The sequence below is a fragment of the Ambystoma mexicanum genome, chromosome 6q, assembly GCF_040938575.1.
Source record: "Ambystoma mexicanum isolate Mex_15411 chromosome 6q, UKY_AmexF1_1, whole genome shotgun sequence".
Classification (NCBI taxonomy): Eukaryota; Metazoa; Chordata; class Amphibia; order Caudata; family Ambystomatidae; genus Ambystoma; species Ambystoma mexicanum.
Window position 1 is genome coordinate 1,079,540,585 of NC_090937.1, and position 26,167 is coordinate 1,079,566,751.

The window sequence follows — 26,167 nt, forward strand, 5'->3', positions numbered from 1 at the left end:
AGACGCAGGTCATACCATTTTGTCAAAGGGAGAAAAAAGAAAAGTTAAATAGCATGGCTAGTTTGCATGTATGCACAATAAACTATTGCATATACACATTTAGTAATGGATGGAGACGAGGCCTCTTCAAAGTGATTTCTCACAAACAATTAAACTAGTAGCAATTCACTCATGAATTACATAGGCTATAAAAATAAATACACAAAGGCAGCTAACATAGATCATGTCCTTTATGACAAAAGGCATCCTGCTTTAGTAGATTCCTTTCCAGTGTCCAATGAAAGACTTCGCTTAGTAGATTCCTTTCCAGTGTCCAATGAAAGACTTCGCTTGAATGCAGCCGATGGTGATTAAGTGTTTTCTTCAGATTCATGGACTGTGTCCATTAGCACCCTGCATTGGTAGTGCTGCTAGGGCACCCATCGGGCTGCTCCGATCATGGCTGTATCCAGCAGAACAAGCCCATATTTTCCTAATCCCTTGTGAACTGTGCACCACATCTTGCAGCTGCCATTCTCCCAGTACCTCCCCTCTACCTCTATCAGCAGCACCCACAAAACGTAGATAAGTCCTTAAAGGAGCAGTTCTCTCAGGAATTTTATTGGCACAATAAATAGAACATGTATTTTTGAGCGAATATTGATCGATCAGAATTTTGTTTCCAATGCATCTTGACCTTTTCTCAGATGGGAAACTCACGGGTCAGAAGCCAACATATTGTGATAATCTTATCAGTCGATCCATTGGCCTAAATTCAAGTGCCCTTGCGGCAGTAAATCAGATCACCCACCCCTCAAGATGACATCAACATGCCAAACTAATATGGTAGGCCTCTTCTTATAACATTGGTGCACAGCGTAGCCAAACATACGATGTCATCAACAACATTATCATGTTACCTGATGCAAAACCCAGAAGATCAACACACAAGCGCACACACACACACACACACACAAAAGGTTTACTCTCTTTTCACAAAAATAAGCAAACAACTTCAAGAAATACTCATGGTTGGGAATTAACCTAGTCGTTATATTTCTTAATTCAATGGAACAAAAGTTGAATACATCCAGCAAATTATTCAAACCTTTGGCGCACATGCTCAGTGTAAGAACACTGTGAGGCAGGCATGGTATCAAAAGAGAGACACAGACTCAAAGATCATCTTTTCAAAACCTTTATTTACTAAAGTTCTTAGGTTGTAACTGGCCTAACACTAAATGCATGATTACCCCAAATGATGTTTCTAAGGGCCATCGAAATCTGGAAGTCCAAAATAAAAATCTGCCTGTGTCTAAACCTATGCTTACCCTCACTCTTTGACAAAAATGTGTTAGGAAGTCTTACAAAAGAAAAAAAGTGGTGGTACAACAGAAAGAGGAAACCTTGATTGGTTTCAGGTGGTCTTCATTCCAGGTGTAGGTGGGTCAGCTTTAACCAAATGAGTTCAATCAAAAGGGACTATTCATAAGATCTTCATAGTTCAAACAATGTCAATGTTCTTAATGCCTTGGGGTTCCCTTCGCCAAGCTCCAATTCCTTCTGTCCCTTCAATAACACAAAATAATCAAGATTGCACTTTGATAGGCCTCCTAAAATCTAAATAAGGTTGAAGAATCTTATCCATCAACCTTTGGAGAGTCGCAGGGGCACCATGCAACCCAAAGGGTAGGCATTTAAACTGATATAAACCTACCGGGTGGCAAAAGCAGTTTTTTCTTTGTCTGGTCCATGTAATGGGACTTGTCAATAACCTTTAGTCAAGTCCAGAGTGGGCAGATAGACTGCACTACCCAATTTATCGATAAGATCATCGATAAAAGTCACTGGGTAGGCATGAAAGGCTGAGATATTTTTTACCTTGCAGATGTCTATACAGAACCTCCAGCTTTTATCTGTTTTTTCTACTGGAACGATGGGCGAGGACCAAGGGCTGGTAGAAGGTTCTATTACATTGGCCTGGAGCCTCTACCTCTTGCATGACAACAGCTTTATGGGCTGATATGGTTTGAGATGTACTACCTTGCCTGCAAGGGTGCAGATGTGGTGGAAGGTACCCTTCACCCTGCCAGGTTCCTCACAAAACACATCAGGGAACCCTTCTAACATATCCCGGCAGTCTTGTTGTTGGGTATCAGGGAGATCGGAGGGAATGAAGATGTTATTTCCCATCTCTTCTGGTAATAAACAAGCTAATACTGTAACATTTATCTCAGTGATGTTTTCCTTCCACTCTTTTAACAAGTTCACATGATAAATCTGCGTCTTTTGACGGCGGTCTGGTTAAGCAATTTTGTATTTGTGCGGAGCTGTTCTTTCCACCACCTCATATGGCCCATGCCATTTGGAAACAAGTTTGTTGTCTGAGGTGGGGAGAAGCACAAGGACCTTCTGCCCTATAGAGAACGACCTGAGTGTAACTTTTTTGTCATAAGATGTCTTTTGATGACTTTGGGCTTTACAAAGATGATCCTGTACTAAGGTCTGTACAGCAGCCATGTGTTCTTTTAATTGGTTGGCTGTCTGGGAGAGGGGTGTTGGAGCCTCCTCCCTTTCTTCCCACATTTCTTGGAGTATGTCTAATACACCCATTGCTTCAAGCCCATAAAGTAGCTCAATGCGTGAAAAACAGGTGGATGATTGGGGAGATTTCCTTATAGAGAACAAGGCACATGCAATCATTTGATCCCAGTTAGCTCTGTCTTTATCAACTAACCTCCTAAGGATGGTCTTAAGGGTTTTCTTAAACCATTCAACTAACCCGTCTATTTGGGAATGTTATATGGACGTCCTTAGTGTAGTTATGTGGAGTAATTCCTTGTCCTCCCCCATGAACTTACTCATAAAGGTGGTTCCCACCCGAGAGAAAAAAGGAAGTAGATGTTTAAGTATTTGCTGAGTGGTATTATTGTGTAGAGGAAATGCCTCGGGGTATCGTGCAGCATAATCTAGTATCACCAGTACAAACTTGTTACACAATTTCAATTTCTCAAGAGACCCAACATTGTCCATCCCAATTCCCAAAAACGGTACCTCAATAATGGGCACTGGAATCAAGGGGGCTGGAGGTGGTAAGTGGATGCTAGTATTTTGACAGGTCTCGCATGTCTGAATAACGTTTTTAGTATCATTGTGTATTCATGGCCAATAGAACTTGTTGGACTGGTGAGCTTGAGTTTTAGCCTGACCCAGGTGTCCTCCGTAAGATGGATGTGTGCGATATCGAGCACTATATGCTTGTGGCTTCGGGGAACCACCAGTTGTACCCTTGGTAAGAGTGAAAGATTTTGAATAAACAGCAAAATCTGTAATTTAAAGTTGGATACCTCTCTAAGGTCTAGAGAACAAATAAGAAGGCGTTATCGTTTTGTAGAGTTCTGCCCCTTGTTTGAATTGGATGCACTTTATTGTCACGACCTGTGACCCAAAACCCCACTGGCATGGTCACATGCCAGGTAGGGTTAGGACTCAGGGTGCACTTGGGGCCCCTGGGGCCTTGCATTATCATCATAGACTCTCCTGGAATCAGTCCTGGCGCCTTTGGCACCAGGCTCATGTTCAGATTGGGACATTGTCTTGAAGGGACTACTTTTTCTGTGAAGGCCTGCAGCCAACATGGAGGCACCCACACAGTCTAGTTCCTAAGAACCAGACTGTGCAGTGCAGTGTTTTAGGGTGTGGTAGCCCGGACTACTTTACCTGGACTACTTTACAGAGGGCTATATAAACCACACCCAAGCTACAGAACGTGCTTCTCATTATTCTGCAGCCAGCAGCGTGACGCTCATCGTGTTCAAAGACCAGCACCCAGCGATCCTTGAATATCGGACCTGCAGAGGAGACAAAAGAACATCATTAGCAGTTTCTGCTTACCTGCAACTTTCCATCCGTCGATTCCTGCTGCTCGCGGTCTTCCATCCAGTCGGCAGCCTCATCAGGATACCACGCACGGACCGGAACCAAGCACCTAGAGGGAGAGAGAAAGAAGGCCAACGTTAAAACAGGTTACTCACGGCATTCACGGCAGTAATCACAAAATCCTCACCTGGCTGGGCATTTCTTGACCGGTTCCGCTCCGGAAATCTTCACACGACCAGAAAGACCATCGTGATCTGAAAAAGAATAAAGAATACAGGTTAGCACGAAAAGACATTAATGCGCCGCACTTCGTGCTTAACCTACCATCCATCATACGCTCCTGCGTCCATCATCCTGGCAGGAGCCTGATCCAAGTAGCACACCCACCGAACCTCTGTGCACCTAAGGGGAAACAAACAAAGAAAAGACATTAATAGCAAGAAAGGAAAGCAAGGACATTTTAAGACTGCTATAACCAGACTTATCTCCTTAAAGACACTTGAATGGGTTAGCACCAGTGAAGTTAACTCGGTCGCTTCAACCCGCAGAAAACTACGCGCCCCTGCCCAGAAGGCAGGACGGAGAGCACGCCAGACATCATAACAAGGTGAGGAGTGGACCATCAGGTCTAGTCCAGGGGGCTGGTGGGAGGAAACGAAATCTGTTCCTAAATCCAGTCCTCCTGTGTTTTCAGGCCCAACCGCCATAGAAGGCATCGTCCAGAATAGGGAAGGTCCAGGGTGAAACAGGCAACCAGGGCATAAGGGCGTCCCCGTGGATACCAGGTGAGCGTAACATTTATATGTCTTTTCTTCTATTTTAGAAGTGCTGTGGTGTCACGTATATTAAGTATATGTTTCTTAGAGTTTCTTTTACGAATGAATATGTACTGTGATCTCAGTTAATGAGATTTTTAAATAACCTTTTGTATCGTACTAAAATAATTTGAATATTTTTTAGTTTTGTTTGAATGAGGGAATAATTGTTGATAAATAATTTTTTCTACATTTTGATTAATGAATGTACCCTTGGTAAGCCTTCAGAAGTGACATCCCCTTTATAAAGGAGTCCTTTCTTGACAAAGAAAAATGGCCCCCCTTCTTTCCAACCCTCAGCCTCTGGTATTACTTGTAGACGGGCTTCAGCAAGTAATTGATAATTTTGCTGAGCAAAGGTCCAGATCAGGGACTATGGCAGAGTACTCATCAACAAAGCTCATCAACAACGAGAGTAGGCTGGGAGGAACTTGGTTGACTATCGGCTTCCCCAAAACCCAAAGTACCCCTTTTAGTAGTTTCCTTTTCAGCCTCCTATTTAAGGATCAGTACCATCACCCTCTCAAGTATCCCTGGGCTATCTGATATCCTGCCTGTATCTGAAAGAGCGTGTTTCTGTGACTATGGAGTAACACCTTCACGTCCCCTTTAAAACCTTGATCAATCACCCCCCCCACCCCCCCAGGACATCGATACCAAATTTCCAAGCAAGGCCTGACTTGGGTGCTCACTGATTATAAGTACCTGAAGGTGGTACAAGGACAAGATCCGTAGGGATAAGACGTATTTCTTTTGGTGGTATAGTTACTGCTTGGCTACTACACAAATCAAACCCAACAGAGCATTTAGTGGCCACTGTCGGGTTGGAGGCTCTATCATTGTGTTTTTCATATTTCAGGTCCCCCAAGCTGTATCTATTGATGTGTATCTCACCCCTGACACCATATATGAGACAGGCATGGTATCAAGAGAGACACAGACTCAAAGATAATCATTTCAAAATCTTTATTTACTAAAGTTCCTGGGTTGATGTGATGACTGGCCCTAACACAAAAGGGATGGTTCCCTTAACTGGTGTTTCCATGTAAGTCTAGAAGTCCAAAATTAAAAAATCGGCTGTGCCTATGCTTGCCCTCACTCTTTAACATAAATGTGTTAGGAAGTCTTTCAAAAGCAAAGGGTAGTGGTTCAATAAAAATAGCAAACCAGGATTGGTTTCAGGTGGTCTTCTCACCAGGTGTAGGTTGGTCAGTTTCAACCGAATTAGTTCAATCAAAAGGGACTGTTCATAGGATCTTCATACTTCAAACAATGTCAATGTTCTTAATGACTTGGGGTTCCCTTCCCCAACCTAAAATTCCTTTAGTAACACAAAATAATCAAGATTCCATTTTGGCAGGCCTCTTAGGGTTCCTTTGCCCAAGTTTAGGCCTCTTCCAAGTACAAACCCAAATTCGGCGCTTAGGCCTCTCAGGGTTCCCTTCCCCAAGCGCAGGCCGGTCTTGAGTTTGAAAATGAGTTCGGTTTGTCAAGATGTACCTTTCTTTCATACACAGTCTTTCAAAGTGTTAGCATCAGAGACTTTCGAAAACGCCAGGTTATTTGCTCCTCCTAAGCGGGACCCCTCTGGGCTTTAACCCCTTTATTTTATTTGCTGCTTTGAACCTTTTGCCTTTAGGGGCTTTCTGCACCCCTTTCTGTTTTCATCTGTTTTCTTGACTTCTTTCTCATGCCCACTGGCACTTTTCTTTCCTTCTCCTGCACACTTGCACTATCCTCTCCTTCTTGTGCCCACTGGCACCTTTTTAACTTCCTCTGTGCACACTTGCACCTTCTTTGTCCCTTTGTGCCCCCTGGCACTTTCTCCGGCTTTCACATGAACACTTGCACTCTATTTACCTTTCCGTACCCACTGGCACCTTTTCCAGCTTTCCCGTGCACACTTGCACTCTGCCGGGTCACGTGCACCCTTCTCTCTCGTTTCAGGTCGCTTGCACCCTCTTTATTACAGTTCTTTCACTTTGCGCCCTTTGTGCGCTCTGCTTTCTTTGCTTTCTTTTACTTTTTCCTAATCTTGTCACTCTTGTTTCAGTGTGTCTTGATTTACTAGTTTCCTTTCATTTCTTTCCTCTTTTCCACTCTGTGCCGCTTTATGCATTCCTTTCACGCCGCTCAGCTTCAATCAGCCGCATGCTCCAGAGTCTCTCTCTCTTTCACGAGACTCACCCAGTGGTCTATTTTGGTTGTGCAGGCCTGAGGTCAGGGTCTCACCACCTGCTCCTTAGGCACCCTTGGTGCCAGCAGAGATCCCAAGGGAATGAGCAATGCTCCGACTGTCAATAGCAGCCTGAAGGGTTTTTCGCTCTGGATCTCTGGAGACACGGCTCCCTAGCCACGCTGCAGCACCTGTCGATCTTGCTACTCTCTGCTCCTTGGCTCCTCTGGTCCAAACACCGTCCCCAACTCGCTCTTTCACCTATGTTGAACCACATCTTTTATAGTTGGGAAAACAGTCAAGTGCGAGTGATAATTAGTAAATGCCTGATTCTATGGCAAGACATACAATCTTTACTCTGAAACCACAGCAGCAAAGAAAAACTTTTAAATAGAGTTCAATGCCAATGTATGGGAAACTCCCCAATCCGTCATGGAGAACAGGTCATGCCCTGCCAGGAACCAATGAGCAGGGACCCTCTTCTATATAAGTCCTTTACTCCTAAACCAACTCCTCTTTCTTTGCTGCTGACGCCACAGCTAAGTCACTCTTTTGGGTTCCTTTACATGTATTGGTGATGCTGTATTACAGTATTTCTGTTTTCAGAGGGGGCGCTTTGGGAAAGTGTGTTTCTTTCTTTTCATTACATTTGGTGTCAGTGAGTAATGGTTTAATAGCGCCCTGTTATGCTCCCATTCCTCTCAGAGCTTCCTATCTTAGAGCCTGTAAAGCCTTGCTTCAGGCCTCGCATGAAGACAGGGTTGTTTATTTAGGAAATTCCTTTCACTTCTACGCACGCAGGCCGACCCATTTGGCCTCTGTGTTCATTGTTGTTATATTTCTTTTACTCATTAGTCATGACACACGTGGCCTTCTGAGAAGATTTGCTTCAGGTCCGCCATGCGCCACGGTAGATCAACCCTTTGTAGCACGCTGCTCGTGTGTGTGTTTATTTACAATGGCAGAATTTTTTCATAGCCTTATTTCCTCACGCTGCTCGCGTGGGTTTTGGCCTTCTAAGAAGCTTTGCTTCAGGTCCGCCGTGTGTTTATTTACAATGGCAGAATTTTTTCAAGCCTAATTTCCTCACGCTGCTCGCGTGGGTTTTTCCAGGTTCTTAAAGCATTTTGCCCAAAAATCCTCACGCTGCTCATGTGTGTTTGCCAGGAGTTAAGACATTTTATGGCCTGTCATCTTTCTGAGACCTTTGCTCTTGGGTGCTGCTGTGTGCCACACCCTGCTATGGTGAGCAGCTTGGTATGCTCCTGCTAGGTGTATTCTGTTTTAGTACAGCGGGTCCACTTGCATTATATTAACCCTTTCTAATTAGAATATATATATATATATATATATATATATATATATATATATATATATATATATATATATGAATCCATTTTATTTTATTATAATTTATTTATTAATGTTTTATGATGCCCGCCCTCCCCTGCCCCACGTGCAAGCCTTTCAGAGGCTGTTGCTTCAGGTGTTGCACACGGGGGGGGGGGGTGTTCTAAGGGATTTATAACATGATGGCATTTTTTCTTCAATTTTGGCACACCTGGTTCGCCTGGCTATCGGCATATCACGGCCGGCTTGGCTTCAGCCTTAGCCTGATTTATATTGAAAGTTTACCCCTCGTGTGCTGCTGAGGGCCACACCCTGCTAGTGTGAGCAGCTTGAATGTGCGCTTGTGCATTTTTTGTTTTTCTCTTTTTCGGTGATAATATGAGCCGTGTTTCAAGATTTTAACCCTTACCTGCTGGGTTTGCAATGTTTGCATACAAATAAAGATTACATTTGACTTTTCTCTAACAAAAGTGAGATTTTGGGGAAATGGTTGTTTTGGGCCTGTAAAGGTTTTTCCCTGCCTAGCCATCCATTGGTACATTTAATAGATCTATAAAGGAGTGCTCTGACTCTCATGATGCGTTAGTGTATCAAATACAGGTACAGGACAACTCAGTCCTCCCCCCCCCCCCTGCTCCCCCGCACCCACCCCACCCCTCTTGGTAAGTGGTCCGGAAAGTGAATAGGAGAAGTGTTCCTCCTTGGATCTGGTAGTTGCCTCTCGCAATCCCTTTTTTCTTCTACTTATAGCTCAGTCTGGGATTAGCCACCAGTAGGGCGCAAGAGTAACTTGAACCCCATTTATTCTCCACAAAATGGGTCAGTTTTTCCTTGTTGGGGGGGGTTTACAATATTTAATCTTTCTTTCTTAAAGGTAGTTTTCTCTCCAGCTTTTGTTCCCGTACAAAGTGACAGACCCCAAGTTAAAGGGGGTAGATAGGTACTTGAGGAGTGTCAAGGAGAGTTTTAGACGTGTTGGGTCAGGTCACCCAGACTTCGGATTGGCTGCTTGCCTGTTGTTGTTGTTGTTGTACAGGTACTGCAGGGCTGGATTTGGGTAAAGATTTGCCTACTCGGCATCACTAGCACCTACATTTCCACAGGATGGCGTAGGTTCCTTCTCAAATATCTCCATTCCAAATTGTCATTAAGGAGGACTACTGTTTAAGACCTTTGCCCCTCAGGGGAATAGAGTACTCTCCTTTGGCTGTTCTTTCTAGGGCTCTACCCATTCCAGGCAAGGCGCATCAGAGAGTGCGCACATTTACTCCTCTCCTCGAGGGGCATGAACCCAGTTTTACCCTTGTAAGAGTGGTGGCTCCATTAGGGAGGTCGTACCGGTGAAGGTCCTACTAGGCCTAACTTACCTCCAGTAAGTTCACCTTAGATCTTCGGGGGTTGCAGTGAATAAAAAGGGGGGTCATTTTTCGTTTTCCTCCTTGCCTCTTCCCCTAGTGTCTGATAATGTCAAGCAGGATTAATAGTGGTGGAGGTCAGTGACCTCTTGTTTGAAAGAAACGTGGTACCAGCATCCTTCACAGCTTTAGATTTTTTCAACCAATTATTATCTTACAAGTCCTAGCTTCTAGTCATAGTCTTTCATCACTTCAAAATGGAAGGGGTTCATCTGCTCGTTGACTCCCTTTTCCCGGCGGATTGTATGATCAAGTTAGACCTCAAGGATGAGTGCCGGACGGTTCCTGTTTCTGCTGTGTCAAGAGTTTTTTCCTCAACTCCATTGTGGAGCTCACACTGGCCAATGTCCCTCCCTTTGGTTTGGCCATTTTTTTCCATGCTTTACAAAGTAATTTGAAAGGGTGATAGCTTGCCTTAGGTCGTAGGGGTTTCGGATAGTATCTCTTTGACATTTTTTCTTGGTTTTAACTTATAGATCCCAGACTACTTAGAATATGGTGGAGTTGGCGGTTTCCCTTCTACAATCATGGGGTTGGTTTTTGTTATGAATACAAGAGATTAAGCTCCACATCTTTATCATTCGGATGACATACTCTCATTCGTAAGGAAGTAATCCCTTCCCCTTGAAAAGGAGGTTTTCACTCTAAAGGCTAACCTGGATAGGCAGATGGCCAGTTCCATCTGAGTCGTCATTCCAAACGTCTTCACAAGAATCTGTTTTTTTTCCAGTTAGGTTTCTGTTCCTCAAAGTCACATTAGAGCTCCTTCAGTGGATTAGGGTCATATGTGCTTGGAATTGCACAGCTCTTTCCTTTCCCTTTCTGGCTGTCTTCCGGGGTCAGATACCAGCAGACTGAATTTAGGGGGCCATGATAGGTGGTTTTCAGAGGCAGAAGTGGTCCACTTCAGTGAAGAAGCTGCATGTCAGTCCTCTGGAGTTGTTAGCAAGCTCTTTTGCAGTCAAGAGCCTTTCTCTAGAATCAGTGCCAGACATCTCCAGGACAGGAGCAACATATTGTTAGACAGGACTCTCTCTTTGCCAAGATCTTGTACTTTTGGGTTCCGATTTAGATGTTCTCTTTCCCTTGTGCCGTCTATGCTAGGGTTCCTGTCTCTACAGGTAGATTATGAAAACCATTACACTCCTTTCAGACCATTTCCTCCGGGATTGGTCGGTTTCTTTTTGGTATGCGTTTCCTCTTTTGCCATGATAGCAAGAGTTTCTGGTTCAGCCCCTAGCCCTATAGGTATTGTCGGTGGATCTTACTAGTATCGTCCCTCTCCACCTGTGGCCTATCTCTGTAGCGACATTCTCATATGAGCGGGTCCTTCAGGGACTCCTCTATTATTTATTGGAACGTTTCTCATCTTCCTGGTGCTTCTGAGGGCTTTTGCAGACTTTAGGGCAGCCTTTAATAAGTCAGGGCACCTTTCAGTTTACAACCGCTGGGTAAGTAGGTGTGTGGCTCAATTTTTCTGTTCTGTTTCTCCCTTGCAGTAGAAATAGGTATCTTCTGGTGGAGTTTTTAGGAAGAGTAACATTACATGTCGATGAAGGCATTAACTGCCACTATCTCAATGTGACATGGATTCATTAAAGGGGTAGAAAGTGGATAGGCAGTGCTAGGTCTGCAGAGCCTTTAAGGTTCCTTGGCATTGGGGGTCCACCTAAGATAGGTGTTTTTTCTTCTAGGGGACGTTTGCATCGTATGGGATTAGTGTGTGTTGTTTCTAAGGGAAGGTTGTCTGGGCTACAACTGTTTTTCCAAGATTTCCAGGTGGTTTGTTTCTTCCTGTTAAAATGTTTTTTCAAATATCAGTCCATTAGATAGGGACAGTTTAATGTCCTCCCCAATGGGGAGGGTCATTTTTCAGTGTTGCCAGAAGGGATAGCGTGGAGTTCCTCCTTCCATTATCCAGGTTTCCAGAATATTTTTTATGTATGAGTTTTTTAAGCGTTTTAGAATGTTTCAGTGCAATAAAGAGGCTCTTAGTTTCCTAATACCTCTCAGCCGCTTTCATGTGGGAACATTTTTGCGGAGTCCCTTGCCCCTTTGACCAAATGGATTAAGTAAGTTATGCGGAAAGAGGGAGTTAATTACTCCTTTTGGTTCTTCAGTTAATGATACTATGGTGTTTAGGATGTTCTCCTGTGGGGGGAAATATTATCAAAGCAGCTGAGTGGTCCTGGGAATAATCATGGGAAGAGTTTATTTTATCACAAGTATTTGTCATGTCGTAATGAATGTGATGCAAGGGCTTCAAACTTGCATAATAGGAGCCTCCTGTCTTGCCATAGAATGACTAATTCCCCACACTAGCGTGAGAAGGGGGTTTAGATTCTATTAAAGACAAGGAGGCGAGTATTATCCCACTGACCCACCCTTGATGGGATATGATATAGCATTTATAACGTGCCTATACACGGGTGTTTCAAGAGAGAATATATTCTGGTTTGTTGTTCTTCCCCACCCACCCACCCTTCTTTGGTTTGTTGTTCTTCCCAACCACCCACCCTTCTTTGTTTAGTATTACAGCTTTGAGCTGAGAGGTTCTGTTCAGGAATGTGAGTCATGGCTACAAGTGGTGGAGAGTGCATCATCCGGGAGCTTCACTGGATTTTGTCTCCATTCTTTATCATCTAGTCTGTGCAGTGGACATCCCATTTAAGACAGCTACAAAAAGAGGAGTTGATTTAGGAGTAAAGGACTTATATAGAAGAGGGTCCCTGCTCATTGGTTCCTGGCAGGGCATGAGCTGTCCTTCATGATGGGTTGGGGAGTTTCCCATACATTGGCACTGAACTCTATTTAGTTCTGTTACTGAAACTTTTTTGTTTGTAAATTCTTTGCTGTTGTGGTTTCAGAGTAAAGATTGTAATGCTTAATACTCGCCACCTTGTCTTTAATAGAATCTAAACCCCCTTCTCACGCAAGTGTGGGGGATTAGTCATTCTGCCTAACTCAATCAATGGGACAAATTAAGTTCTTTCTACAGTTGGTTGCCCTTACACTCCCCATGTTATTTCTATGGGAAATCTTCACTACTCCTGGTTTCCTCTTCCTCATCCCAGTAATTGTTGGAAATGGGGTTGGGGAGATGGAATGGGTCTGGAAATACCCCATGAAAGCTGAGGGAAAGGGTTTTGAGGTAGAATGGGAAAAGGGGGAATACTATGTCTCACCCTCGGATGTTCTCCTTCCAATCCCACTTGACTCTCCACTCAGGTGATCCTCCCTCACTTGTCCACCCCCAGGGTCAGGATACAAAAGCGATGGCCCTTCCCAACCCACCTGACTAGAGGATCCCAGGGGAGTAGGTGGGAGAACACTGCCAGGTTTCTCACAACACATTGTTTACTACAAGTCAAAGTTCCAATGTTTAATTGGTCTGTCACATTGAATCCAATCTTTCTGATTGCATTCATCGATTTTTAATACTAGTACTTGAATTGTGAATTCAAAGTTCTGTGTATTAAAATATAATCCAATTGTGTACCATCATCTATTTTCCATCGAAGTACATGGTTCCGTTTGTGAGGAAAAGATCTCCCTACACGTTCACTTCCAAACCTTTGCAATCTGCATGTCGTCAAACCATGAATGTAGGCATGTTGCTTCGCACGATAGGTACTGCAAATGGGCAAATTGGGATGTCACGATCATCCCAGAATGGATATGACTGTCCCGTTTGTGATGGCAATGCTCCAGTTCTGGTTGATGAACCTATCTACGGGCAGATGGTAGGCATGGAACGTGCACATCCAAATGACTTAACTATGTACATTTGGGAAATAAAACATATCTTTTGGTACCCATTGGCAAAATATGTTACAGAATCAAACCACATTTCAATTAAAAATTATTTATTCTGTATAAGTTTCATTTACATTTAAAAAATGGGCAGTCTTTGTGTCAACATGAATATCAATGAGACACATCTTTTCTCAACAAGCACACATTTTCATAAATATTATGGTATGTGAAGGCATCATGAGGTAAGACACAGACAACAGATTCAAAGTTCAAATAAAATACTTTTATTAACTTAAATGTCAGGATGGTGTAAGGCCTAACGTGCCATATACTAAGGTAGGACCTCCCTACCTAATGAAACTAAAGATCGTCTGTGTAATTGAGTTCAACTTAAAAGTCTGCCTGTGTCCAACACATATGCTTGCCCTTGCATCTAAAGATACATATTGCGTAGGGATGTCATTAGCCACAGAAATAGTGTTCAAAACAAAGTTCTAAGCCTTGTCCAGTTCCTTGGCTTTTATTACAGCCTCTTCCTCAAGTTCAAAGCAATTCCACAAAAATAATTTGGGTTTCCTTTCTGCAAGGGTGACACAGACTTAAAAAGGGTCATGGGCTTCCCTTCCCCAAGTTCAACACAGTTCCAAAACAAGACCTCAGGCCTAAGTTCAACATAGTTCCAAAGCAAGACCGAAGGGCTCCCTTCTCCAAGGTCAACCCAATTCCAAAACAAGGTCTAGGGGCTCCCTTCCACAAGTTCAACACTTTCATCTTCAAAATGATAGTCTGTTCGCTTGGCCTTCAGTAAGTTTTCCAAACCAACTTTGCACTCCAAGTAGGGTTAATCGGTCTAGGCGCAGGTGTCGACCACATGGTCCACCCACTACAGGTCACGCAACCGAAAACCCTTAGCACTTTATCACAGTTACTTGTTTTCATTAGACTTCCTTGCAGACATACGCTCCCTCTTTGAATCTGCATCAATTGTCCATTTGTAGCCCTATTCCTCTTTGGCAGTTTTCTTGACTCAGCCACAACATGACTTTAACACCATTCACTTTGGGGAATGCTTTCGGTAGCCACAGCTTGCTTTCACACTTCACAATAGTGCTTTATCTCTTTCGCTCTACACTTGCTTTCAAAAGCTCTTATTATGGCTTTCCTTTGAGTCATTCGATCAAATTGACTATTGACCGCTTGGATGGGCTTCCACTATTCTAAAAATTGCATTTCACTTTATTTTCATTCTTATGTTGTTTTTATGTATTACACATAACATTTATTTAGTTCAGTATTCAAAATTGCAGGTAATATTTGGCAGCTTGTTCAGATCTCATAAAACTCTCCTTTGGTCTCCTGACCTAATAAACATTAGCTTTTCTCTGATTGGCACCTTTTGCATGCCTAGACACAAGCTCCTGGAGTGCCCCAGCGTGACTTTCCCTCACCATCACTCACTGCTATCTGACAACTCCTCCGGGCGCCTTCGTTTCCCTCCTCGGCATCTGCTTGCTCCCTTTATTTTATTTTATAGTTGATTTGTACATTTATACATCAAGTAAATTGTGTTTCAAGGCGAAGTGTCTTTCACCTCGTCAAGAGCCTCAGCAAGCTCTGCTCCCCTCATCCAAACCTTCTTGCTGTGTGCTGCAGCTCCCTGGAGTCTTCAGTGGCCCCCAGCTCCAGCGGGGGACACACAGCCACAGATTCTGCAGGACTCCTGCCCCTCTCACAGTCCCGTTGGGCTGAGGCATCTCTCTGCTTTTCCTGCAATGCTCGGCGTCCTTTTCACTGAGCAGGCTCCTTTCTCCACATGGGACACTGTGTCCTGCAATCTGGGTTTGCTCTCCCAGCTGGACTCCGGCAACCTGGTCTCTTTCGCCCAACTGGATTACTGCAACCTGGGTTCTCTCTCCCAGCTATGTTCTGCTTCCTTCTGTCTTCTTTCTCCTTATATACACCTGTAGCCTGTCAACTGGCTGCAGGTGTAAGTACTTTGCAAGCCCCTTTTCCTTTATAATATAAACAAGGGTCACTTTTAAGAAGAGGGACATATGGCGTTTGACAACACCCTACAACGACTTCTGGGACAGAAGGTTCCTCTGAAAAAAGGAATGGGAAATTTTGCGTCTCATCTGAAGACATCCTCTCCCCCACTACCCAAGGACCCTGCACCTGGGTTATTGTCCCTCGCATCTCCACCACCAGGGTCAGGATCCAAAAGCAATGGCCTTTACCTGGCCACCTGAGAAGAGGATCCGAAGGGAGTAGGTGGGAGGATGCCATCAGGTTCCTCACAGGTAAAACTGAAAAATGTACTTACATTATTTGAAGACTTTCCATTTTAGCTATCACGCAAGTGTTTCAGAACGCGACAAGGCAAGGGAGGGGAACAGGGGAGAACACAACAACGATCTTACTAGGCCCAGTGACATTGAGAACGTGCAAGTGCATGGGAAAGGGGAAAAGTGCATGGAAGGGGGGAGTAGAAAGTGTGGAGCAGAGGAGAACACATAAATAATAATAAATAAAAATAGATAATAAAGGCAATAAACAGTGGTAGTTCCGCCAGCAAGTGGCAAGTGCTGTGTTTACGGCAGCAGACTGGGTAAGTCTGAATAAGTACAGAAAAAGAAGAAAATGGGGGCTGGGGACAGTATGGGTACAGATACAGTCCCCGGTGCAAGCGTTGTCCAGTAGGTAGTGCGGGAGGGTTGCAGGGTGAGCAGGTACCTGGGTTCTGGGGACAGAGGGTGGCCAGGTGCACAGTGCCAAGAGAGAGCAGACCAGAAGGGGAGAATGGGAACAAAGGAAGAAGCAAAGAGGAAGGTCTTGAGGTGCTTCCGGAATCATAGATGGTTCTCCTAAAGTTTTAGAATGACAGGGAGGCTGTTCCAGAGGGAGGCCCCAGCCATAGACAGAGATCTACCCCAAGCTCGTTTCTTTGAAAAACGACTGACCCTGAGGGAGTTAAAGGTAGAGGAGCAAAGAGCTCGAGAGGGGAGGTATTTGCAGAGGGATAGCTGAAGGTATTTTGGTCCCAGGCCTCAAAGACTTGTGGACAATGCAGGTTTTAAATGTAATCCGTGCATCCACTGGGAGCCAATGGGGAGATTTCAGAGCTGGAGAGATACGATCGCAGGGCTTGAGGCCAAGGGCAAGTCTCACAGTCCTGTTCTGGATTAGTTGCAGAAGGCAGAGAGTAGAGGCAGGTAGATTTAGAAAGAGGCTGTTACAATAGTCCAACCTAGGGAGTACCAGAGCTTGGGAGACAGTGTGCTTCTGGGGAAGGAGAGGAAAGGCAAAGTACCTCTGAGGAGGTGCAGTAGGAAGTTTGACTTTTTAGAGACATCAGAGATGTGGGCGGAGAAGGAAAGTGTGGAGTCAAAGATGACCCTGAGTTTCTTAGCCTCGCAGGTGGGAGTAGGGGAAGGCCAAGGGAGGCCGGCCAGAGAGTGAGGGGAAAGGATGGTGTTTGTGTTCCGATGAGGTGGATCTCCATCTTGCTGGCATTCAGACAAAGATCATTGGCGTCACACCAATCTTGAATGGCAGTTAGGCAATCAGAGATGAAAGAGGGAGAGGAGGTGGCCCAAGGCTAGTCTGAAAATGAGTTGAGTGTCATCAGCGTAGCACTGGAAATTTGAGGAGAAAATGGCAATGCGGTGGGCGAGAGTTCCAGGTGTTGGTTGAAAAGCCAGGGCGAGAGGTTGGACCCCTGGGGAACACCCCAGGTAGAGAGGAAGATAGATGATAGGGAGGACCCAAGTTGGACCTGGCAGGGTCGATCAGAGAGGAAAGAGGTCAGCCAGACCAGAGCCATTCCGTTTCATTAAAGTGAATGGTATCTTTTCTTTGTGGTTACTTGCTGTATTGTGTCTTTGGAGTTGCTACTACGAAGGATACAGGGACAAATAACTAAGAGACCCTGTATTGTGTGCTCAAATTGGCAAAGGTCACTTAGGTTTCGTTTTTTTGGCCTTACCACATAAATGAAAAATATTATGTTCTGATTTCAATTATAAACTCTACTCGGAAAATAAGAAAATATTTAGACGCTTGAAAGGCACATAATATTTTGTTTCAACATTAATATAAATATACAAATTCTTAATTAAGCCTTGTTTAATTATTTTTATTTTATCGAGCAAAACCACATGTGCATGTGGGACTGTTCTAGTGTTACATCTGGTCAGCCAGTTTTACAATGCAAATAGATTATAACTTGTATTCAAAGTCACATTTATTTGGGTAAAATGAATAACGACTAACTTCTTCAACACAATTGAAACAGTGTCCTATACTAACAATGAGAATTACATACAATATTTACTGTGAGTCGAATAAATTAGTAACAGTTCACAATATACCACCACGACACACAGCTAGGTGGCAGGTGCGTGCCCGTGTTTCCGTGCTGGCACCCTTTCTATGGATAAAGCCAGCATCCAACCGGAGGGTAATGCACTTGCATGCTTACACTTCGGCACCCATAGGTGGCCAGTACTGTGTTTCTGCTCTGGCTGTTGACTAAAGAGGGGATGGGTGCCATGTGTTGGGTTTGCATTCGTGGTGATAGTACTAAATGATACCAGGTTGAGGGCTTGTGATCTGGGTGGTTGGGAGGCTGGATTTCAGCTTGGGTGTTTGTGCTCTGTGTTTTGGCAGTGTTGGACACTTCATTTTGCATTTTTCTGGCTTTATACTACATACTGCCAATGCAATATATACTGCACGCTCCGAATGTCACAAGGCCTAGTAGGAGGACTGTTTCTTTATATTCATTCATTGTTATTTCCATCGTTTATTTGCTCCCTTGTTTCCTTCCCTTGTGCCTTGTGGCACTTTGAAACACTGTCTTGTTGTATAAGCACCTTATAAATATCCAATAAATAAAACCACAAATTAAAAAATAATGGCATTATTGTGGCAAGACCTCTTCCAACCATGTGTCAGTCTTTATTCACTGGAATGCCAAACATGCTATCAGAACAAAATATAACCTTATACCGCCTGGGCACAGCCACCCACCTTCACACTTCTCAATAGACACTACTCAACTACATACACCCAAAACACCCATCACCACCTCCAATACAATACAGCTGAGACGCATGCACAATTCTGACCAGCAGTTCACATAATCTGATGCCTCTGACTCTCCCGCCTCCTTGAAAATCTGTCACAGCAGCCGTTCTCTCACTTGATACCCATGGGTTGCTGCTAGGTATCTACACACTCCCTACCCACCTTCTGTGCTGGCTGAAAATGCACATCTCTGACTATTTTCTTCAAAAGGCGGCTCATCTACATAGCGTTACTTGGCCACACCAATGTCATATTATAGCAGAATATACATTAGATATGATGAAAGACACAATACCACAAACATATTAAAGGAAATACAGACAGAAGGTGTGTGCAATAGGTTTAGGGGGAGACTGATCAATCTAGTAACATAGTTGGCTAAAAATGTTGCTAGATCACAAGACTAATTGATACAGATATAGACAGATGCATAGAGTGATGGATAGATACAGACGCAGACAGAGAGATATGCATTGAGATAGATGTATACAGAAAAATGGATAGAGATATATATATAGTGATGCATACAGATGGATGAATAAATATACATGGATAGAGAGCAATCAACAAATAGAATGAAAACAGATACATTGTTACATTTGCAGGGTGTGATGGATAGGGCCATATAGACATGCATATGTATAACGGTATATAGATAGACATGGATGGATATGTAGATTGATATAGATTAAGAGATACATAGAGTAAAATGTATACAGAGATATGGATATACAGAGATAAAAGCACAGATGTGAATGTATATAGATAGATAGATGCATTCATAGGGAACTAAGCAGAAATTAAAGATGCATTGAGTGTGCTGCATATAGAGAAATAAGAAATATAAAGACATGTCTATGCACACTTAGAAACAAAAGATAGATGCATATACATATTCATATGGCCTTAGAGACACATGTAGATAGAGAGATTGAAAGAGGGAAAAATATGGCTATAATGCAGAGCCACAGATGGATATAGGTGGATGGAGCAATTCATATACACATGTAAACATTACTAGCAATATACACAGAGAGTGATGGAGCTCGATGGAACTCTTCATACAGAGACATGTAAACACAGGTCGGCAAGAACAGGCATAGAGAGGTGGATACAGTGAGATAAAGAGATGCATGGAGCGAGATGGAGAAAATGAGGTGGGTGAATACAGATGGAGATAATTATATATATATATATATACATATATATATATATACAAGAAGAAGCATTTGTTGTCATAGAGGTATTGAAGAATAGTGGATGAAGAGTCAGTCTATACTGCTTCAATATCTCCATTCTTTTGCAATGCTATTGAGAAGATACAATTATAGACTGGTCTCAATTTCAGCAATGTTTTGCCGGTAGCTGGTCGGCCCATACACAGGGTGCGAGACAGGCATGCTATCAAGAGAGACACAGACTCAAAGATTTTAGTTTCAAAACCTTTATTTACTAAGCTTCCTGGGTTGGTTTAATGCCTGACTGGCCCTAACTCTAAAGGGATGTTTCCCTTGACTGATGTTTCCAAAGGCTGTTGAAGTCCAATATAAAATTCTGTCTTTGTCTAAACCTATGCTTGGCCTCACTCTTTACAAAACTGTGTTAGGAAGTCTTTAAAAAAGGAAAAATAGTAGTGAAACGTAAAATCGGAAACCAAGGTTTATTTTGAGGCAGTGTAGTTTGGTCAATATCACAAAAATGAGTTAAATCAAAAAGGGCTGTTCGTAAGACGTTCTCCACAGAGCCCTTGCCATATTCTCAAATACCCTCAGTGTCTTTGGTTCCTTGTGGTTCCCTTCCCCAAGCTTCCACTTGTCCAAGTTTCAAACACCACAAAACAAATTTAACAATTCCTTTTGAAGCTTCTCAGGGTCCCCTTCCCCAAGCTTCAATCATTTCAACACTACAAAACAATAACTCTCTAACTTGGTTAGATCCCTCAGGATTCTCTTCCCCAAGCTCAGGCCCCTTTCAGTTTCCAAACGAAATTCAATTTTGTCAGGGTGTACTTTGCATTTCCGTCAATATCATAATATATTAGGTCTTCCACATTGTTAGGCTTCGCAGGGCTCCCCCAAGCTTAGGCTCCTTTTTGGTTTTAAACACAAGTTCAACTTGTCAGGATGTACCTTTGATTTTTTTACACAGTTCTTTCACATATTGATATTAATATTGATATTTTATTTATATCACGCTCATACACGTGTGTTTCAGAGCGCGGCGAGGCAAGCGAGGGGAACAAGGGGGAACAAAAACAACGATATTACTAGGCCCCGTGACATTGAGAACGCGAAAGTGCAGGGGGGGAGGGAAGGAGGGAATTGCAAGGGGGAAGCTGGGAAGTGGAAAGTGCTGAGCATAGGAATGAAAAAACAACAATAAATGGTAGTGCAGCCAGCAAGTGTCAAGTGCTAGGTTTAAGGCACAGACCAAGGGTGTCTGATAAGTGCATGGAAGGAGGGACTGTAGGGTTACAGATACAGACCCAAAGTGCAAGGGTTCCCAGGAGGCAGTGCGGGTGAGTGGCAGGGTAGAAGATACCTGGGCCCGAAATCAGAGGGTAACTAGGTGCATGATGCCTAAACAGAACAGATCAGCAAGCGAGAAGAGGAGAGAAGGCAGAAGCAAAAAGGAAGGTCTTGAGGTGCTTCCAGAACCGGAGATGATTCTCCTCAAGTTTCAGAGTAGTAGGGAGGCAGTTCCAGGAGGAGGCCCCAGCCGGAGACAAAGATCTACCCCCAGCATGTTTCTTAGAGAAACAACTGAGCCTGAGGGAGTTGGAGACATAGGACGAAGAGCTTGAGAGGGAAGGTATTTGCGGAGGGGGTGTTGAAGATATTTTGGACCCAGGCCCAGAAATCCTTATGGACAATGCAAAGGGTCCTGAATTTTATCCTTGCAGCCACTGGGAGACAATGAAGAGATTTCAGGGCTGGAGAGATAAGATCCCAGGGCTTGAGGCCCAGGACAAGTCTTGCAGTCCTGTTCTGTACCCCACAAGTGAAGTGATACACTTCACTTATGGGGTACAATCAGAGACTTTCAAAACCACCTGGTTCTTTGCTCCTCCTAGGCATGACTACTCTGATCTCTAACCCCTCTCTCTTTTTTTCTTGCTCTTGCTTTCAAATTTCACCATAATGTGCTTCCTGCAGCCCTTCTTGTTTTCCTTGGCTTGTTCCTCATGCACACTTGCACCTTCCCTTTTCTGTTCCTTTTATTCCACTGTGCACTCCTGCACTTTCCTTTGCTTTCTTATTGTGCCTCTTGCGCTCCTCACATACTGTCTTTTCCCTTAACGTGCACTCTTGCACCTGTCAGTTTCTTTCTCATGCTTCCCGCACACTTGGCACACTGTCCTCTCTTTACCGTCCATGCTTTGCACTCTTTGCACTCTTCAAATGCCTTTTTTCACTTTACTTTTCTTCCATGCCGCTAGCGGAACTTCCTTTTTTCTATTTCTCTTCTTCTGCTTATTTCTTACGCTTTCTGTCCTTCAAACACTTTATCTTACTTTCTGCTCCGTACCGTTTTAAAACAGTGTCATGCACGCTCATGAGTTTCTCTCTCTCGCTCACCAGGCAGCGTCGCATTGACAAGCAGTTCCTCTGGATACACGGGGTTGATGTGAGGGCCTCATCACCTGTCCCTCAGTCACCCTTGGGACTGGCACACATCCCAAGGAAACTAACCGTTTCCTGAATGCGACCAGCAGGATACATGCTGCCTTACTCTGGCTCCTTGGAGTCACGGTTCCCTAGCCACGCTGCAGCCCCTCACAAACACTGGGCCAGTGTCTCGGTATGCCGTTCCCTCCAGGCTTTAACTTCTGCTCTCTCTGCTCCTTGGCTTCTCAGGTCCAGACAGCATCCCCAGCTAGCCCTCCTCCATGTGAAAACCCCCACCTTTTATAGTTGAAAAAACAGTCAAGTGGAGTCAGGTGCAAGTGGTCATTCTTAAATGCCTGTTGCTTCCTGACTCTATTAGTGGGACAACTTGAGTTCTTTATATAGTAGGTTTCCTTCCCTTACTTTCCCCATGTTGTTTCTATGGGCAATTTTTTCTGCTCTTAACTGCCTCCTCCTCGTCTCAGTATTTGTTGGAAATGGGGAGGGGGAGATGGGGTGAGATTGAAAATACCCCATTAAGGCTGAGGGACAGTGGGCTGGGGTATTATTGGGACTGGGAGAATACCATGTATTACCCTTGGGTATCCTCCTCCCAATCCGTCGTGACCTTCCAGTCAGGTGATTCTCCCTCACTTGTCCAACCCCAAGGTCGGGATCCAAAAGCGTTGGCCCTTCCCTGGCCACCTGACTAGAGGATCCTGAGGCAGTAGGTGGGAGAACACCATCAGGTTTCTCATAAGGACCAAATAGATTGGCTAATAAGGATGGTGAAAAGTATCTGCCAACGAACATCAGTTATTGGACCCTTTGTTAAACCTTGTTGTTAATATTGGCAGCACTGTATAACAATGACTATTGGTCTCTTTCAATTCTCATCAATTTCTAACAAGACCAATATATCATCGAAATAACAGGCCATGCATATTTTGGTTTGTTCTGTTTTTCAATTTTTAGGATGGCTTCATCGATTTCTATTTTTTCAAGTTCTTGCTCAATGGTGATCTAATTACAGAAATCATAAAATACAATCTTTACTATATGACCCCGGTCCATGTTACTTCCTGATTCTAACAGGAAACCGTTTTTTATATATTCATGTCATGTTCCATTGAAACATAAGCAATTCTGTGAGACTTGGCTTTCAATTCGTCCTCTTGTTAGTGTTGTGAAAAGCATATTTATAGCAAAAGCTCATCCGAAAATATATCTCCAAGGATTTCCATGTAATACAGTCATTTTTATATGATGAGATGCATCTTTTTCAGATGTAACAAATGAAATCATTTGCACAATAACAAATTATTTGAACATTAACAGCAAGGTCGTAGTAATTAGCAAAGTATTATATACCACATTCACTGGTGCGCTCCAACATATCACCACAGTTGGTCCAAACAAACGCAAAAACAAAAAGTCAATCTCTCTCTCTCTCTCTCTCTCTCTCTCTCCCTCTCTCTCTCTCTCTCTCTCTCTCTCTCTCTTTCTTTCTCTCTCACGCTTTCTCTCTGTCTCTCTGTGTCTCTCTTTCTCTCTCTCTCCCACCATTGAAAATACCAATAAGTATCATAGGTTGCTCTTCATTTCTCTACATTAAATAGTTTTTTTGTCTGCTATACTTGCAGTTACCTCTGCTTCCAAGAACCGTAATCATCAGAATAATTTAAAATAAAGTGCCTGTAAATTGCATGATGATAGCAATATATCATCAGCTTCTCTGCTGTGGGTTGTCCAGTGGTAGACCCTGATCCACAATTACTATCAACCACACAACTAATGCTTCTTGTCCTGTATGCAAGATAATTCGTAATGAGAGCTTGGTGTCAGGTGCCTGGCCCCAACATTGATGGCATTCAGTGGATGCCTGGAAGGGAGGTGTGAGGGCTCACAGCGGTGTGGAAGGAAAGGTGATCCGTGATGCAGCATGGATGCAGGCCCCGTGTTGCCTAGCTGGGACGGCTCCAGGGACTGCTCACAGGTGGGGGTTCATGCAACCGCAGACCCTGAAGTGTGCAGGTGGCAATAGAGATCTGGTTGGTGTCTCTGTCATGTAGGACTTGATCCAAGGTAAAAAAGGACCCTCCCCCCCATTGCTGGCTTGAAGCTTGGAAGAGGCTCAGGAGCAGCTGATATCTCCTAAGAAAGCTCCAAACAAACTCTGAGTCAATTTGGACTCTGAAACCGACGTCAGGCAAAGAAAAGGAGAAAGCAGTGGCTGGGTCACAGAAGGCCCATACACCCGCACTGCCTCATGCAACCCCTGCACTTGGGTCTGTATCTGCAAACCTACAGTCCCCTTCCAGCACTTATCAGACACCTGTTGTCTACACCTTATTCTCGCACTTACCACCTGCTCGCTGCACTACCTGTTGTTGTTCTATCATGTATTCAGCACTTTCCACTCCCCCGGGCCCCTCGCACTTTCCCCCTTCCCTCTCCCCTGCACTTGCATGTTCTCAATGTCACTGGATCTAGTAAGTTCGTTGTTTTTGTCCTCCCTTGTTTCCCCTCCCTTGTCTCATCACGCTCTGAAACACTTGTGAATGGACACTATACAAATAAAATATCATATCATATATCATATCATAGCAACGGCTCTACAGGTATCTAAGGGCATGGAGAAATCAGAGGCGAATCCACGCACAAAACATGACCTACTGGAGTGCCTCAGAAGTTTGAGGGATGATCTGCCTGCCAAAAAGAAAATACAAGAAGCAACAGAGGAAATCCGTAAATCCCTTTCAGGCCCTTCAAAAGATATGAAGCAGGTCAGTTCCGGGGTTAGTGACGCAGAGGACTCGCTGCAGTCACAACAAGAGGATGTCATTCACCTGCAAGGAGAACATGCTAGGGCAAAACAGGGCATGAACTTCTTAGTTGCTACCCTTGAAGATTTGGAAAATAGGCCCAGGAGGGAGAACCGAAGGATCCGAGGTCTGGGCAAGGGCAAAAGGTCCGATCTCAGGGGCGGGGCCCTTCAGTTCTTTAAAGAAATAGTCCCAGACATTGCAAACAATGACATCAATTTGGACCGGATCCATAGGATCGGGCAGCAAAGAATGGGGACTTAGACTCAACGCAGGGACATAATAATGAAGTTCCATGCTTATACGATTAAAGAGAATGTTCTATGTGCCTCAAAATCATGCCCCAGTATGAATAACCTTAGAATTATGCCCGCATGAGACAAGACCCAAGCAGTGGAAGCTCGTTCGAGTGCTGCTGAATTACCTTGTCATACATATAGAAAAAGGACAGGAGATTGAGCCCTTCTTTGTGAACAATCCCCTGGGGTTGGTTTCAGAGATAACCCGTTGGGACGCATTCAAGGTGTATATGAGTGGCTTCCTAATATCTAAAGCAGCTGAAGCTAATAAATTAAGGAGAGAGCAGAGCCACATTTTTTTTAAACATCTTTTTATTAGTGGTCACAGCAGATACAATAGCTCCCTCTCAACATCATTTACAGCATATCATACAATGGTACATCTTATAAGCACTTAGGTGGTATACAAATTACATGGAGGTTTCATTGTCCGAAAGCAGTTCACATAGGTACACCCTGAAAGGGCCCCAAATGTCTTTTGGCCGACTTGTACTTGGTTGGGTCAAAATTAACATATGTCAATTCGCGCAAAAAAGTACTAGGCGGTGCAGGGCTTTTCCAGGCCTGTAGGATACATCTTTTTGCAACAGCGAATGATACATTAAATATCCTTCTCATTTTTTCAGAACATTTACCAATATCCCCGAACAAATATTTTTCAGGAGTCAGATATGGGGGTATTTGCATAATTTCCACCAACATTTTGGCCACCATCCCCCACAACCGCAACACCACAGGGCATTCCCAGTACATATGAAAGGGTCCCGCATGCGGGGAGCCGCATTTGGGGCAATCGCTCGAGGCATCTGGTGCAAATTTGGCTATTTTAGCTGGCGTGTAATGTAGTCTATTCAGAATTCTGAATTGTATATGGCGCAGGCCAGCATTAAGTGATATCTTTTTCGTAAGTTCACAGTATCTACCCCATTTCTCATCAGGTATAGGTGTCTGCATGTCTGCTTCCCACTTTTCTTTGA